Source organism: Marmota flaviventris, chromosome 14, assembly GCF_047511675.1.
Source record: "Marmota flaviventris isolate mMarFla1 chromosome 14, mMarFla1.hap1, whole genome shotgun sequence".
Lineage (NCBI taxonomy): Eukaryota > Metazoa > Chordata > Mammalia > Rodentia > Sciuridae > Marmota > Marmota flaviventris.
Genome location: NC_092511.1, coordinates 49425315 through 49438037, shown reverse-complemented (window position 1 = coordinate 49438037; position 12723 = coordinate 49425315). Strand labels below are relative to the sequence as shown.

Sequence of the window (12723 nt, the reverse complement as noted above, 5' to 3'; positions counted from 1 at the left end):
GGCCATCTAGCCACCTGGCAGAACTCAGCCTGAACCCAACGGATTACTCTGAGTCTCAAACCCGTGCTTTTTCGAGTGCATCAGGCTGCCACCTTTAGCAACCCAACAGACTGATAGGTGGGGCTCTGAATGCTTCTGAATCCTCTCAAATATCCTAGGTAAGCAAACTTCCTCTTTTGACAGCTTTTTTTGGGGGATAGTGAGCACAAAGGGTCCTTCCCAGCTCTCTAGCTTTAGCTATTCTTGGCTTGTCAAGTTGTTGGCGGGAAGTTGCAAGCCCAGGTGGCTGCACATCTCCATTTTGGAGTTACTCTGACACTGGGAAGGGTTATAGTTTGTTTGGCCCAGTTAGTTCAAGCCCTGAGCTGTTCCCTTTCTTTTGCCTTTGAACATCTCTCTTCCCCATTGTCAGAAGGCCAACTTGGTGCATGTGCCTGGACCTCTGGGTGGAGCAGAGAAAGCACCTCACAATCTTACTGATCTATTTATTTGAAAAAGAAAAGTTTTTTTTTTTAATCCCATTTGCTTTGTCATTCATTCCTCTTCCTCTTTCTTTCATAGCGATAGTACTTAAAGCTTGGAGAGTGAACGACATCCCTCCCTACGTGTTTTACCTTATAAGCTGCTTCTTTGCCAACTGCATTTCCAACTTATTACAGCTTTTTTTTTGTGGATTGGAAAAATACATTGACTGAGTGATGATTGTTTTCGTGAAATGGTGCAACACGTAAAGCAATGGTTGTCATTAATAGCACCATTATGTAGAGTGTAGCTCTTTAAATCTCCAGTTTCAAATGAGATTAGTGCTCAGTTGACTTAAAATTGCCCCCAAAGAAAAAGAAAGAAAGGAAGGAAGAAAGAAAGAAAGAAAGAAAAAAACCACCCCAGAATTGTTGGAAATCAGGGAAATATTAGCATTATGAAACATATTAACAAGTGGCCATTAGCACTTTTTATCGGCATGAATAGCATCTTTAAGTATTTTATTGGTAGTAGAATGGAGTGGACTCACATAGAATGGCATTACTTTCCAAACTGGCGAGTTCTTTTAATTCAGACTTCTCCTTGCTGTTGCCTACTGGGGAGCAGTTATTCACCTGTCAAAAGGTGTGGGGGTGGGGTAAGAAAGGGCACGATAGCACTTCTGGCTGCGTCAGGGCTCTTGGGTATAGGAATCTGTCCCTTCACTTTGTCACCTTTCTCCCCTGCTTCATTCCTAGGAGGAGGGAGAGTCTAAAAGCATCAATGAAGGAAAATTAATGCTAGGTAGCTGGCATCTCAGGGTTTGTGCCTGGCCAGTGTCCTTTGCATGGCATTGGGTTTGAGGACGAGTTCTTATCTGCAAGGGTATGTGTGGGGATCACCAAGTCGTGCTTAGAGTGAGTTCTTCCCTGGGTTCTTAGCCTCTTCTCTTCCTAAAGGCTCCTCATAAGCCTTGGGAAAAGACCTTAATTACTCTTTATTGGTCTCTGTCAAAGGTCTCCACTCTTTTTCTCCCAAACCAGATGAACGTAGCCATTTATATTATAATGAAAATATTCTTCCTTCTAGGCCTCAGGGCCTGTGGGGAAAATGGAATTTGGCCCCAAACCAAAATCCAAAGCCAAATGCCCCAGGTTGGACTGCCTGACAGTTTTATAGATACAGCGTTGAGCAGCCTCTTGACAGTTTGGAATTGTAAGGTTTGCTCATTCATTTTTCAACAAATATTTTGAACACCTGCTGTGTGCCGTGATCTGTTGGGCATACAGCAGTGGTCAAAGCATTAAAAACTCCTGCTCTTGGTTAACCCCATTCTGGCTGGGAGAGACAGCTAGTACATAAATAAATATGTGAGTTATGTAGTATGTCAAATCAAACTGTCTTGGAGAAAACTAAGACGGGGAGGGGAAGGGAGTGTGTGGTGTACATGCTTCCTTATAGGATGGTTGGGGAGGCCCCCCTGAGAAGCACAGGCTGTGAGAAAGTGAGGAAATGTGCCACGTGGCTTCTGGGGAAGAGGATTCAGCAGATGCAAAGACCTTGTTGGGTATAGTCTGCCCAGTTGGTGGAGGTGGGTGGTACTGAAGTCAGAGAGGCACTAGGGGCCTGGGGGGGGGACTGGCTTCTTGAAGGCTGTTGGGCAGGTAGACTTTGGCTTTGACTCCAAGGGAAATGGAAGCCACAGGAGGAGTGGCATTATATGGTCCCTTAGGCTGCTTTTTGAGATTTGAACATAGGAAGTTGGGCAGAAGCATAGGGAGGCAAAACCCAGATATCATGGAGGTCTGGACCCAGATAGTGGGGATCTGAAAAGGGGTTAGATTCTGAACATATTTTTTTTTAAAAAAAATATTTATTTTTTAGTTGTAGTTGGACACAATACCTTTATTTTATTTATTTTTATGTGGTGCTGAGGATGGAACTCAGGGCTTCACAGGTGCTAGGCAAGTGGTCTACCACTGAGCCACAATCCCAGCCCAGATTCTGAACATATTTTGAAGGTAAAGTCAACAGGACTTGCTCACCGGTGGGGCATGGGGTACGAAGGGAAGAGAGGAGTACAGGTGGACCTGAGATATTTGACTGTGACTAGAAGGGTAGAATTACGTTTTTGTGTTGGGGGGACCTGGAAGGCCAAGGAGGTGCTTAAGAGAATGGGTGTGTGTCTTGCAGGTTAGATCTCAGGTGGGTTCTGGGCTTCTGCACCTGTTGGGAAAATGAGAGGTCCTCAGATGTGGCTATTAGGGGACCTCCAGCTGACTGCTCACTGCTGAGATGACTTAGGTCAAATCTAACTGCAGTTTATGAGAGGAGGCCAGTTCTCCACTCCACAATCTTTTGTTGGGTTTCCTTCTCTGTCATTCTGTAGCCATCGAAGACAACTTGATCTTTTGACTCAGAAGTACCTGCTTTGATTTTTTGCTCTTCTTCACTTAGCTTTCCTCAGGACTCAGGTGAACCATCAGGGGCTGCTGGTGTTCCATGGGATTTGGAAATGAGTGTGTAAAACGACATCTTTTTCTGGCTTCTCAGGACTCTGGCTGCCACTGTGTCTTGTATGTCTGCAGATATTTTGGTGGCTCTGCTGGGCACAGGTCTGCTGGTCGGCCTCAGGGGCTGGAATTTCTTGTGGAAATCCCTTGTCCTCTTTTCCCCAGATCCTCCTCCTCCCTTTCCCCATTCCTGGAAAGAGGAGGGCTGGCAGATAGAGCATTTTTCCTTGAAAGGAGAGTGGAGAGCCCTCTAATGGAAAAGTAAAATAATTCTTGGAATCTTCGCAGCACTCAAGCCAGCCAAAGCTGAGATCAAGTAAATTATTTGGGGGTAATTTGCAAGGACCTGAATCAAACAAATTGTTTTCTTGTTCTGACCTCAGTACAGATCTTCAGACCAGAAGCCTGAGACTTCAGGAGTCTGATGAGGAATGGGAATTGGTGTTTCTGTCTGAACCTCTTAGGACTTTGGGGATTAATGGTGACCCCAGGATAGGTTCCTTTTGGGAGGGCTCCTTTTCGTTTCTCTCAAGAAAGACCTTAAATAGGAGTGTGTAGAGCATAAGTTTAATGTCCCTCAAGTTAGGCCTGGCTTTTCTCTCTCAATAGTGCTGGTTTTTCCACACGTAGAATAAATTGTTTGAACCACAGGTGACCCAAGGGAAAACCCTTAGAAGAGTCCCAGCTGTAGCTCACAGGTCCAGCCTTGTCACCAACAAGACCCTCAGGGAAATCTGGAGGCCTGAGTCCTCCCCATGGTCCCTGGTAGGTAAGCGCCTGCATCTTCTTGAGCCAGATGTTTTTCTGCTGTCTTCCTCCTTATAGTGAGGTCTCTGTGACCAGGTTGACATGGGACCTAAAATAAGTTTTCATGTCTCACCCATCAGTCCTGTCTCCACATCCTGGAGGAAGCCGACTCTTCTTCACAAAGGGAAAAGCCTGCTCAGTGCTGTATTTTGCTGTTTCAAAGCAAAGGAACTTTGATTGCAGCATCTGGCAACCTCCTTGTTTGTGACTTGGGCTCACAGCTGGACTGCAGGGCCTGTCCCAGTCACTGCAGTGAGCATGGGCTGGGGGCCTAAGCCTGTGAACCAAGAATCTTCTCTCTGGCTCCTCTTTCCCACCCAGTGTCCTCCGAGTTCTGAACCAAGTGTGGATGCGGTTGAGTTTCCTCTTAGTTTTTATTTGTCTAATTTGTTGTTGTTGCTTGGGGGAAGGGGTGGACAACCCTCTGGCTGTTGTCATCTTAGGCTGGTTCTTCAAGATGAATAATTACTTAGCTGTTGCTCAACTACTTTTGTTTGTGAAATAAAGGGCAGTAAGCCCCATGACATAAGAGAATTTCAGGTTTATTGTGATTTCTTTTTTTTGCCTTTGTATCTGTTCTGCTTTAGTTTGGGCATTGTCTGGAACCCTATAGGAACCAACTATGGAAGACCAGAGGATTTTAAAGCTTTAGAAGTTCCCGTGTGTCCTATGTCTTTTGTGGAATTTGTTGTTGTAATTATAATCCATAGTAATTATCCCATAGTCTGCTGTCCTTTGTTATAGGAGCGTCAGGTTAGTGTGAAGACATGGCCCTTGGACAGTTTCAACAGCTTGCTTTTCCTTCTCGACCCGCTCCCTTCCTGTTTTCTGTCTTGTGCTATCTGAAAGACAATTTCCACATTTCTGCCATAGGTCTTAGAAAAAGCCCAGGACTTGAGGCAGCAGCACAGTTAGGACAGGGAGCTTGGTTCAGGTGGGAGGTGGCCCTGCAGGACCCAGACTCTGTTATGCAGACAGTGAGCTGTTGAAGCAGCTGCATTTGGAAAGAGTTCTTCCCCTTGCCTGCCCTCTTTTCTTGAGAGCCTCCAAAACATTTGAAAATGCAAAAGCACTTCACCAGGTTTTAACTTTGTCAACGAGAGAGTGCAATGGCTTGGTAGGTTTTGTACACATTTTCCCAGCTTTTTAGGAAAGACAAGCGCTTTTTTATTTTCCTTCTCTTTTCTTTTCTGTCTCTTTTTCCTTTTGGTGTCTTGTTTTGCATTCTACTGAACTGGAAGAGCATTTAATCCTTGGCCTCCTGTCTGTGGGGATATTATGTTTTTTTAATAGTGCTTGTTTATGACTAAGGTCAAAGACAGTATTTCAGAACAAAAATTAGAGTTAGTTCATAATTGAGTACATATGTATGTTACTGTTTATTTTTATAGTTTGCTAATTTATTTTTAAACAGCTCAGTTACGCCAACATGTTTATAGCTCTGTTCATCACATGCCTTACCAGCCAGGGTGTTAAAAGGCACATGCTTTTCAATAGTTTGGATCCCAAGTTAAATTAGATAATGCCATCAGGTAGCAATTTAATTACATTAATTGAATGTTTAGGCAGAAAGGTAGTTTTGCAGAGGCTATAATGAAATAACATTTATAAGTACACATGCATAAATCTCAGCATTATAGACATTATTTGAGGTTGCTGACAGAAAAATGGATATATATCAGGCATTTAGAAGGAGAACATGGGGGCAGGTGTTCTCATCTGTGGCAAATGCTGCCTGCTTAGTTCAGGAGACTGCTGGGCACCATTTCCCTAGTGAGCCGCCTCTATCCTTGGTTCTCTGAGCAGCAATACACAAAGGCACTTTGGGTGCTATGTTTGTCACTGGGCTTTCCTGGGAGGCAGAGATGCCAACTCAGGTGGACTCACTGAGGCTGAAAAGACAAAGACACAGTCCAGTGAGGTCTTTGTCACCTTGGAGGGACTAAGTGTTGGCGTTCTTGGCTTTACCCCTGTGGCGCTCCAAGCCAGCTCTGTCCTGACTCTGAGCTAGGCTATCTCAAGGTTCCAGGGGATTTTACAAACCAGGATGGAAGCTGCTGGCAGATTCTTGTGGCTTCAGATGTGGCAAGCCAGACCACAGCCTGCCTGTGAAGGTGACTTTTCCTTGAGTGGGAAGGAATTAAGTGAAGAGGCCGGAAGCCCCAGCCACTGGTCAGCACCTGCCCCTAATGTCCTCAGACAGTGGGAGCGCTTGGCATTTGGCTAATATGATGAGCTATTTGGGGCCCAGATGTTCTTCCCTACCTCTCTGTGATTTAATGTGGTGGGTGTTAAATTATGTCTGGGGAAAAAAAAAAGGGATTTTTAGGTGTGCTAACAACAGATCCTTTGCCTAGAAGTAATTCATTGTCTTCTCACACCACCTGGTGTCACCGGTGGTGACAAAGCCTAGTATGGTGTTCCATACCCTGCAGAACCCAATTTGGGTTATTTGCCAAATGCTACTTTGCCACCCCCACAGTGTCTGGTAGATAAACCAGGTGAGTCTGCTGTTGTTCCTGGGTGTTTATTGATTGCAAATTTTCAGCCCACCATTGTTTTTGGGGGTGGGCGGTATTTGCCCCCTCCCTTAGGTAGACATGGCCCTCCCTGTGTAGGAGTCAGCCATGAAGGATGGGTGGGGATGCAGTTCAATGGCAGAGCGCTTGCCTAGTGTGTGCCAAGCCCTGGGTTCAATTCCTAGTACCGACAAAAAAAAAAAAAAAATATATATATATATATAGATTCACATATGTGTAGGGGGTGTGTTAAACCCCACTCTCATTACAGAGTGCCTAGTTTGTGTCGCCTGCCCCTGGGAAGTGGGGAGAGTTGGGCACGGGATCCTGATTTCCTAACGCTCTTCTTGCCTTGGTGGTCTAGGGGCCTGTCTGTCCCCTGAACAAGAGCTGAGGGAGGGAGGGAGCATGGGCAGGGGGCCCACAAGGTAAGATGGGAAGGTAAAGGAGGGCTGGGTTGGCTTCCCTGGAGGCACTGGGAAGCTGGGGCTCCCCGTTCAAATGCAGTGTGTGTCCAGCTGAAAGCAGCCCCACCTGGTGACTAGCTGATGAGTGATTTTCCCCACGCTGACAGCTGCTCCAGCACATTTCACCTACAAGTCCTGACAAAGTGCTGTGTTCTATTGGGGCTGTTATTACTGCAGCAGGCATTTGGAAGAATCTGGAAGCATGAAGCTCTTAAAGAACAACCTTAAAGCAATTTCTGAATATCTGCTCCTTGCCTCCTCTCCAACCCTCTAACTTTTTTTTTTGTTTGTTTATGAAAAACTGGGCCCATCCCTTTCAAATGTCCATTGTGCTGTTAGTAATGAACACCAGAGATAAAATCACAGTGTTGTTTTATAGGTCTTGACTAAGCTCTTTGATGAGCATTGTCATATTTGAACCTCACCTCCTGAGCTGCCTTCTGCAGAAGCAGGAGAAGGTGAAATCTGAAGCCCAGAGAGGCTCAGTGGCATGTCGTCTCACACAGCTGCAGGGGTGGATTTGGATTCCAGCAGAAGGCTGAGTTTTGATAAAATAGCCGTTTTAGCTGTTTGGAGTGGGGAAGCTTGTGGGGTGCTCCCTGGGAGGGGAGGCTGGTTATAAGACTTAATTTGGTCTTTTTAGGGTTTGGGGAAACAGAAATGTACCTCTGACATTCAGCCTCTCTGTATAATTTCAAGATTTGATCACTGTAGTCCCTAAGCACCAGTGCTAACTTGGAGAAGCCTCTCAGTAAGTACATCAGCTACCTTTCCAGGTGAGAAGCAGTACTTGTTTCTTGAGCTTTTTCCCGTCTTGTTGAAATGCTGAGCAAGGACTCTTTCAATAGGAGAGTTTGGGGGAGGCCGACCCAGTTGGTCATTTCAGCAGATACATGCTTCCTGGGTTCCAGGATGCTGAGCTCCAATTTCAAGAGGAACATTAGTATAAACCTAGAAACCACAGGTAGTCCGAGGTCACCATTTTTTTTTTTTTTATTCCTTCCTTCTTGGGAGAGCAGGCTGGCAACTTCAAGTGTGTGTAATATCCTGGTGTTCAGATTCCTGTCCTCCTCTGCCTTTGTAGTGGGTGGCTTGGCTGGGTGAGGGCCCACAGTGATTTAGAAAGGGAAAGGCGGATCCAGACAGATCTGAAGATGGTGCATCTTCATTGCAATTGCTTCTGCACACATGTACGGGGAAACACACGTGTGGTGTGAGCTCTGGGCCCTGTTCTCTTGTCCTGATCTCAGCGGAGCACTTGTATTTTGTGTGGGGAGTCCTGCCAGGCAAGTGTGAGACCAAAAGGAGACCAGGGTCCTGGGCACAGGGCAATGTAGGCTGGATGATACTTTCCAGAGTTCTCAGACTGCTGCCCAAAGCTACGAATGCTTTCAGCAGGTATTGGGAAAATGTGGGATTTGGTCTGATTGGAACTTAAAACGCTCAGTGTCTTTCTCTCCTTCCCTGTCTTCCTCCTTCTTTCCTTGCTTCTTCTTCTACTTCTTTTTTTTTTAAGAATCAATAAAGCAGCCTTTCTTCAATTTGCAAAAGATTTAGATGGATGCAAACTAGTTTAATTGCAAAAATTATATAAAAAGTACTTAAACTCTGACAAAAGATCCAGAACATTGTCTCGGTCAGTGGGCATTGGGTTTGCATCTTGTCTCCCAGATCTTCGAGACAGGTTATGTTAGTCCTCACAAGGTGTCACATTTTCCTGGCAGGAGCTATAGGTTTCCAGAGGGTGAACAAGGGCCATCTGGGTGTTTGAAGAAGGCTGGCTGTGCTGGTAGGAACTGCTGGGTGTGGAATCCACTAAAGCTTTGTAAACCCTGAAACTGCTGCTAGTGTTGGGAACTTGGTTGGAGCTCAGGCCCTAGCTCTCCAGATTTTTCTCACAGAATTGGGCAGTGCATAGCAGGCTGACCCATAAGTAGGACTGTATGCCTGTCCCGGGAATAGATGCAGGAGAGGGTACAGAGAAAACTGTAAGAGTGCTTAGAGGAGGAAGAGCTAGCTGTCCCCCTGGGAGGGGCCTGGTTCTTGGAATGCCTGCCCAGGCTGCGGTGGGCGGCGTGAGTGAGGATTTTAACAAGAAGTCAGAATCCCTGGGGAAGTGAGGTTCCTTTGCAGCTGCCCCTTAAGTCTGTCTTTGGTCTCCTGGTTGGACTTAGTGTCCCCCTCCCGCCCCCAGCTGTTTGGAGACTGCTGAGGTTTTGGAATGGGGGCAGCACCATCAGGGGTGATATGGGACTGGGAGGGTCCAGGTTTGGAGGAGGTGGCTTCCTCCCTTGCCTCCAATGCCAAGGCAAGTGCAGTGAAGGCTGGCGCTGCACCTCCCCGTGAGTACCTTCTCAACAGACTTTGAGCCTCACTTTAAACATATTCCATGTGCATTAAGAGGAAAGATGCATTGGTTTTGCTCCAAGCCAGTCGCCATCCACCCTAGATAGGCCTAGGCACTAGAAGACAGGTAGGTTGTTGGAAAGAGGAAGCAAGAAGCCTCACGGTTGTATTCTTTCTGTTTCTTACCCCTTTCCAGTCTCATTCACCTTTGTGAAACTTGACACCCCCACCTTCCCAGAATAAGGCCTTTGTCCTGGTCACTTGGCTTCTGAGTGACAGGACTGGAATTTATGTCTGTCGACCACTGTGTTGCCACAATCAGAGCCAAATTTGTTTATCTGATGATGAAGATTGAAAACAAAGTTTTATTGCTGTAGCAAAAGAACATTAGAACATTAAAGAATGCCATGTTAGATAACTCTTTAAATGGGTATTTCTTGACACTCCTATTTTCATAAAAGAGAGCACAGGATTGGGTGTGAAGAATCATTTTTGTTGTAGGAGGAGAAAGAGAGGAAGCCAGTGGGAAAATTCGGAGCAGGGCTTGAGACCCAGGGCGCCGCGCACAGAGCATGTGTTGGCAGAGCTCACATACGCGCTGGCACAGCCACTGTGCTACTCCCCAGAGTTCCACGAAGAAGTTACTCTGCCTGTGTAATTTTATTAGGCTGAGACTTTTTCCGATGGTTTATTTTTCCGTTTGCTCCGAGAGCCAAGGAGGGAGTCCATGCAATTGCACTATTTACCTACTCTTTGGCTTCGGAGCTCAGCAAATCTGTTGTGCATCGTTTCATTCTGCCGACTTTTACAAATCAGGACAATAAACTGTGAGCCCATCAGTACTTGTGGAGGGACCTGATCTCTGATTGTTGCTTAGATAAGTGTCTGTACAAATATTTATAATTCTGATAGTCTTGAGTTGCGTTGTTATAAACGCGCAAAGCTGTCAGATTTCCAGGACTTGTGGTGGCCTAGCTTCTCTGCAGTGTGAGCTCTATTTTCAGTCTGGTCTTTCCCTCCTGAAGGTCTGTTAGCCTGCGATTTCACCCAGGGCAACACAAGTAGAAAGAAGCATAATATTACTTTGTTCCATCCTTCACTAGAAAAATAATTGGAATAAGAAGTCATTCTGGATGGCAGAGAGGCCAAGATAACTTCTCAGAATGTGTCTTCCTGTTCTTCTTCTTCAATTTTTATGTGAGACGAGTACGTTGCTGTAGCAGAGCATGGTCACAGTTTTGGAAGGCCTGTATCAGGTGAGCACTTGAAAGAGAACATATAAAGCAGGTAAACTGTCTGGAAGTGATTAATCAAATTACAGAGGTATCCTTCAATTCCCTAACGGACTCATGGCTCCCTGGGACACTCACATGCATATTTATAGATCGGGGAAGACGGAGCCCAGACTGTGAGCTCCTCAAGGGCAAGCAGCAAGGCTCCTGCCATGTTGTTCTCCCAGCAATTAATAACACATGTTTGAAGTAAATGAATGAAATTGGCTTTCACTGACTACCGGGCAGGATGAAGATAGTGTTTCTGAAATGATGGTGGAAGTTAAGTGCAATGTTGGGTATCTACTGACCGCTTTTCAGAACTAGCTCTTGTTTGGGAAGATGGTTCATAAGCATCTCATTTGGGAGGGACTTGTGGGGCAGTTGGAGATGCCTGCTGTGGAATAAGTGAGCCAGGAACTGGGTGAGGAGTTCCCATTTTCCCCATACTACATATAGGATGGATGACCAGAGTGCCTGTGAGCCTACTCAGCTAGGTTCCTGAGTTCAAGTGGATACAGGGCTGAATGCTTCAAATCCACTCCATGGCAACCACAGGGGCCTGGTAACACAATAGGGTTATGCATTTTTGACTGATGAAGAAATTGAGGCTCAGAGAGGTTCAAGAATTGCTCAGAGTCCATAACCAGGAAGTGGCAGTAGATGAAGTGTCCAGTTAATCTGCCCAGCGTGGGAGTCTGGGTATTTAGCCAACTGACACGCTAAGGCTTGAAGCAGTGTGTCCCAACTCTGAGCTCTAGGTTTGCTGTTCAAGGCCATCAGTCTTACACCTTGAGTGACTGCAGGTGCTATCTCTGTAGGTAGTAGCCACCAGCCAGGCTCTAGACTTCCTTCTGAGGGGTTGGGAAGTATGGGGTGTCTGGTTCATCCCCTGCTATACCTTGTCCCTGCCTCTTGCCCCCATAGTCACAGGGCCTCATCCCCCTTCTATGGCCCTTGCATGGGTGCCCACTCTAATACCCAGTCCTGCCAAGGGGATTGTGCTGGCCAGGCCACCAGCCACTGCATGTCCTGCTCTGCCAGCTTATCTGTCAGCCCAGAGGTGTGGTTCATGGGGCGGAGGAGTCAGAGGCAGCAAGGTCTAGGGGAACTGGTCTCAGGGAACCTCACCTGCCCCCTACCTGCTCTCTGCCCAGGCTGGACTTGGGGACTTTCATACCCCAGGGCCACTTCTCTAACACAAAGCCCTTGTGCTCCCTATGAGCTGCCCCCTGACTGAGCCAGGCCTCTAGGTTTACAGTCCAGGGCACAGCAGCAGGACCCTGGCAGCCCTCAGTGCCTGGGGCATAGCCCTGACATGCAATCTCTCTGGCAAGCAGCCTAAGGCAGGCCTGGGCAGAGGACTGAAAGCAGGCGAAGGAGGGCAGGGAGCTGCAGCAGGGCGGACCAGAGACAAAAGCCAGCTCAAGTAAACAGCCTGGCAGTGGGGTAGGTGCCTTGGCTGGAGGGGCTCGCCCAGGCTGGCCTGCCCTGGGAGGAGGCAGATTGGCGCCAGTTCTCTTGAATCTTGGTCCTGCCTTAGGCCTGCCAGTTGCTGGAGCTGCTTGTCTGGAAGTCTGCTGCTTATGGGTTGGAAGGAGGAGAAGACAGAACCGAGAGGGCAGAGTGTCAACCAGCTTCAAAACATGTTCCCTCCGCACCAGGTTGTGGCCCCACCGTTGCCCCTTTGGACCTGGGGGGCTCGTGTTCCCTGGGGCTGATGGGGAGGGGCAGAGCTGTTGGAAGGGTCTCTTTGCCAGCCTTGGCCTGTGGCAAACCTTGTCTTCAGAAAGGCAGGACTTGAAGGAGTTTGGGCTCTGAAGCTGGGTACCCCTGAGTTTTGACCTGCCAGCCCAGGTGGCCTTGGGTGAGGCTCATGCTCCAATCTATAAAATGGGGCTAGTTTCTTTCTTGTCTCTGGGAAGAAATGTGCAGATAAATAATCACTGCTAGGTGACACAAAATATATGGTTCTTTATAGGGCAGGGCTCCTGAAGGAGGCATGAGGGTCTTCTGACTTCAGTCTCTAACACAGTGGGTCAGATGTGTGGTAGGGGAACACCTGGGTGCCCCTGGGCCCTGGATGCTGTCTACTCACCTGATGCATGGCTGAGCTGTGCTCCACCTGGCCTGCCCAGGCTCTGTGGCCATTATTCTCTAGCTCACGGGCTTGGACCTGAAAGATGGGAGAAGATAATGATAGTCCTAGAAATCTGAGCACCAAGGGACACATCAGAGGATCATTTTCCAGAAAAGGCAAAAATAGCTGGGCTGCAGTTGTTGTATTCTTTCCTTTGAATGCCTGTGTGTGGATAGAGTCAGGGGAAGGGAAAATGGG

The 12723-nt window shown here is 47.2% G+C and overlaps 1 protein-coding gene and 1 long non-coding RNA gene across 11 annotated transcripts in view; one reads left to right on the top strand and one right to left on the bottom strand.

Annotated features, from left to right (window-relative positions):
• Bcl11a (BCL11 transcription factor A) overlaps window positions 1–12723 on the top strand; it is a 97149-nt gene that overhangs the window by 40165 nt on the left and 44261 nt on the right. The window contains exon 1 of one of the 10 annotated variants that reach the window (XM_071601597.1): window positions 11929–12049. The exons of the other annotated variants lie outside the window; for them this stretch is intronic. The gene's annotated coding sequence lies outside the window, so the exon portion shown is untranslated. Of the gene's footprint in view, window positions 1–11928; window positions 12050–12723 lie in introns of those variants that run through there. 10 annotated transcript variants of the gene reach the window in all.
• On the bottom strand, window positions 9444–12554 carry LOC114091802 (uncharacterized). The gene is made up of 2 exons (XR_003582555.2): window positions 12484–12554; window positions 9444–10377 (listed from the first exon to the last, which is right to left on the bottom strand). It is a non-coding gene; the product is annotated as an uncharacterized lncRNA (long non-coding RNA).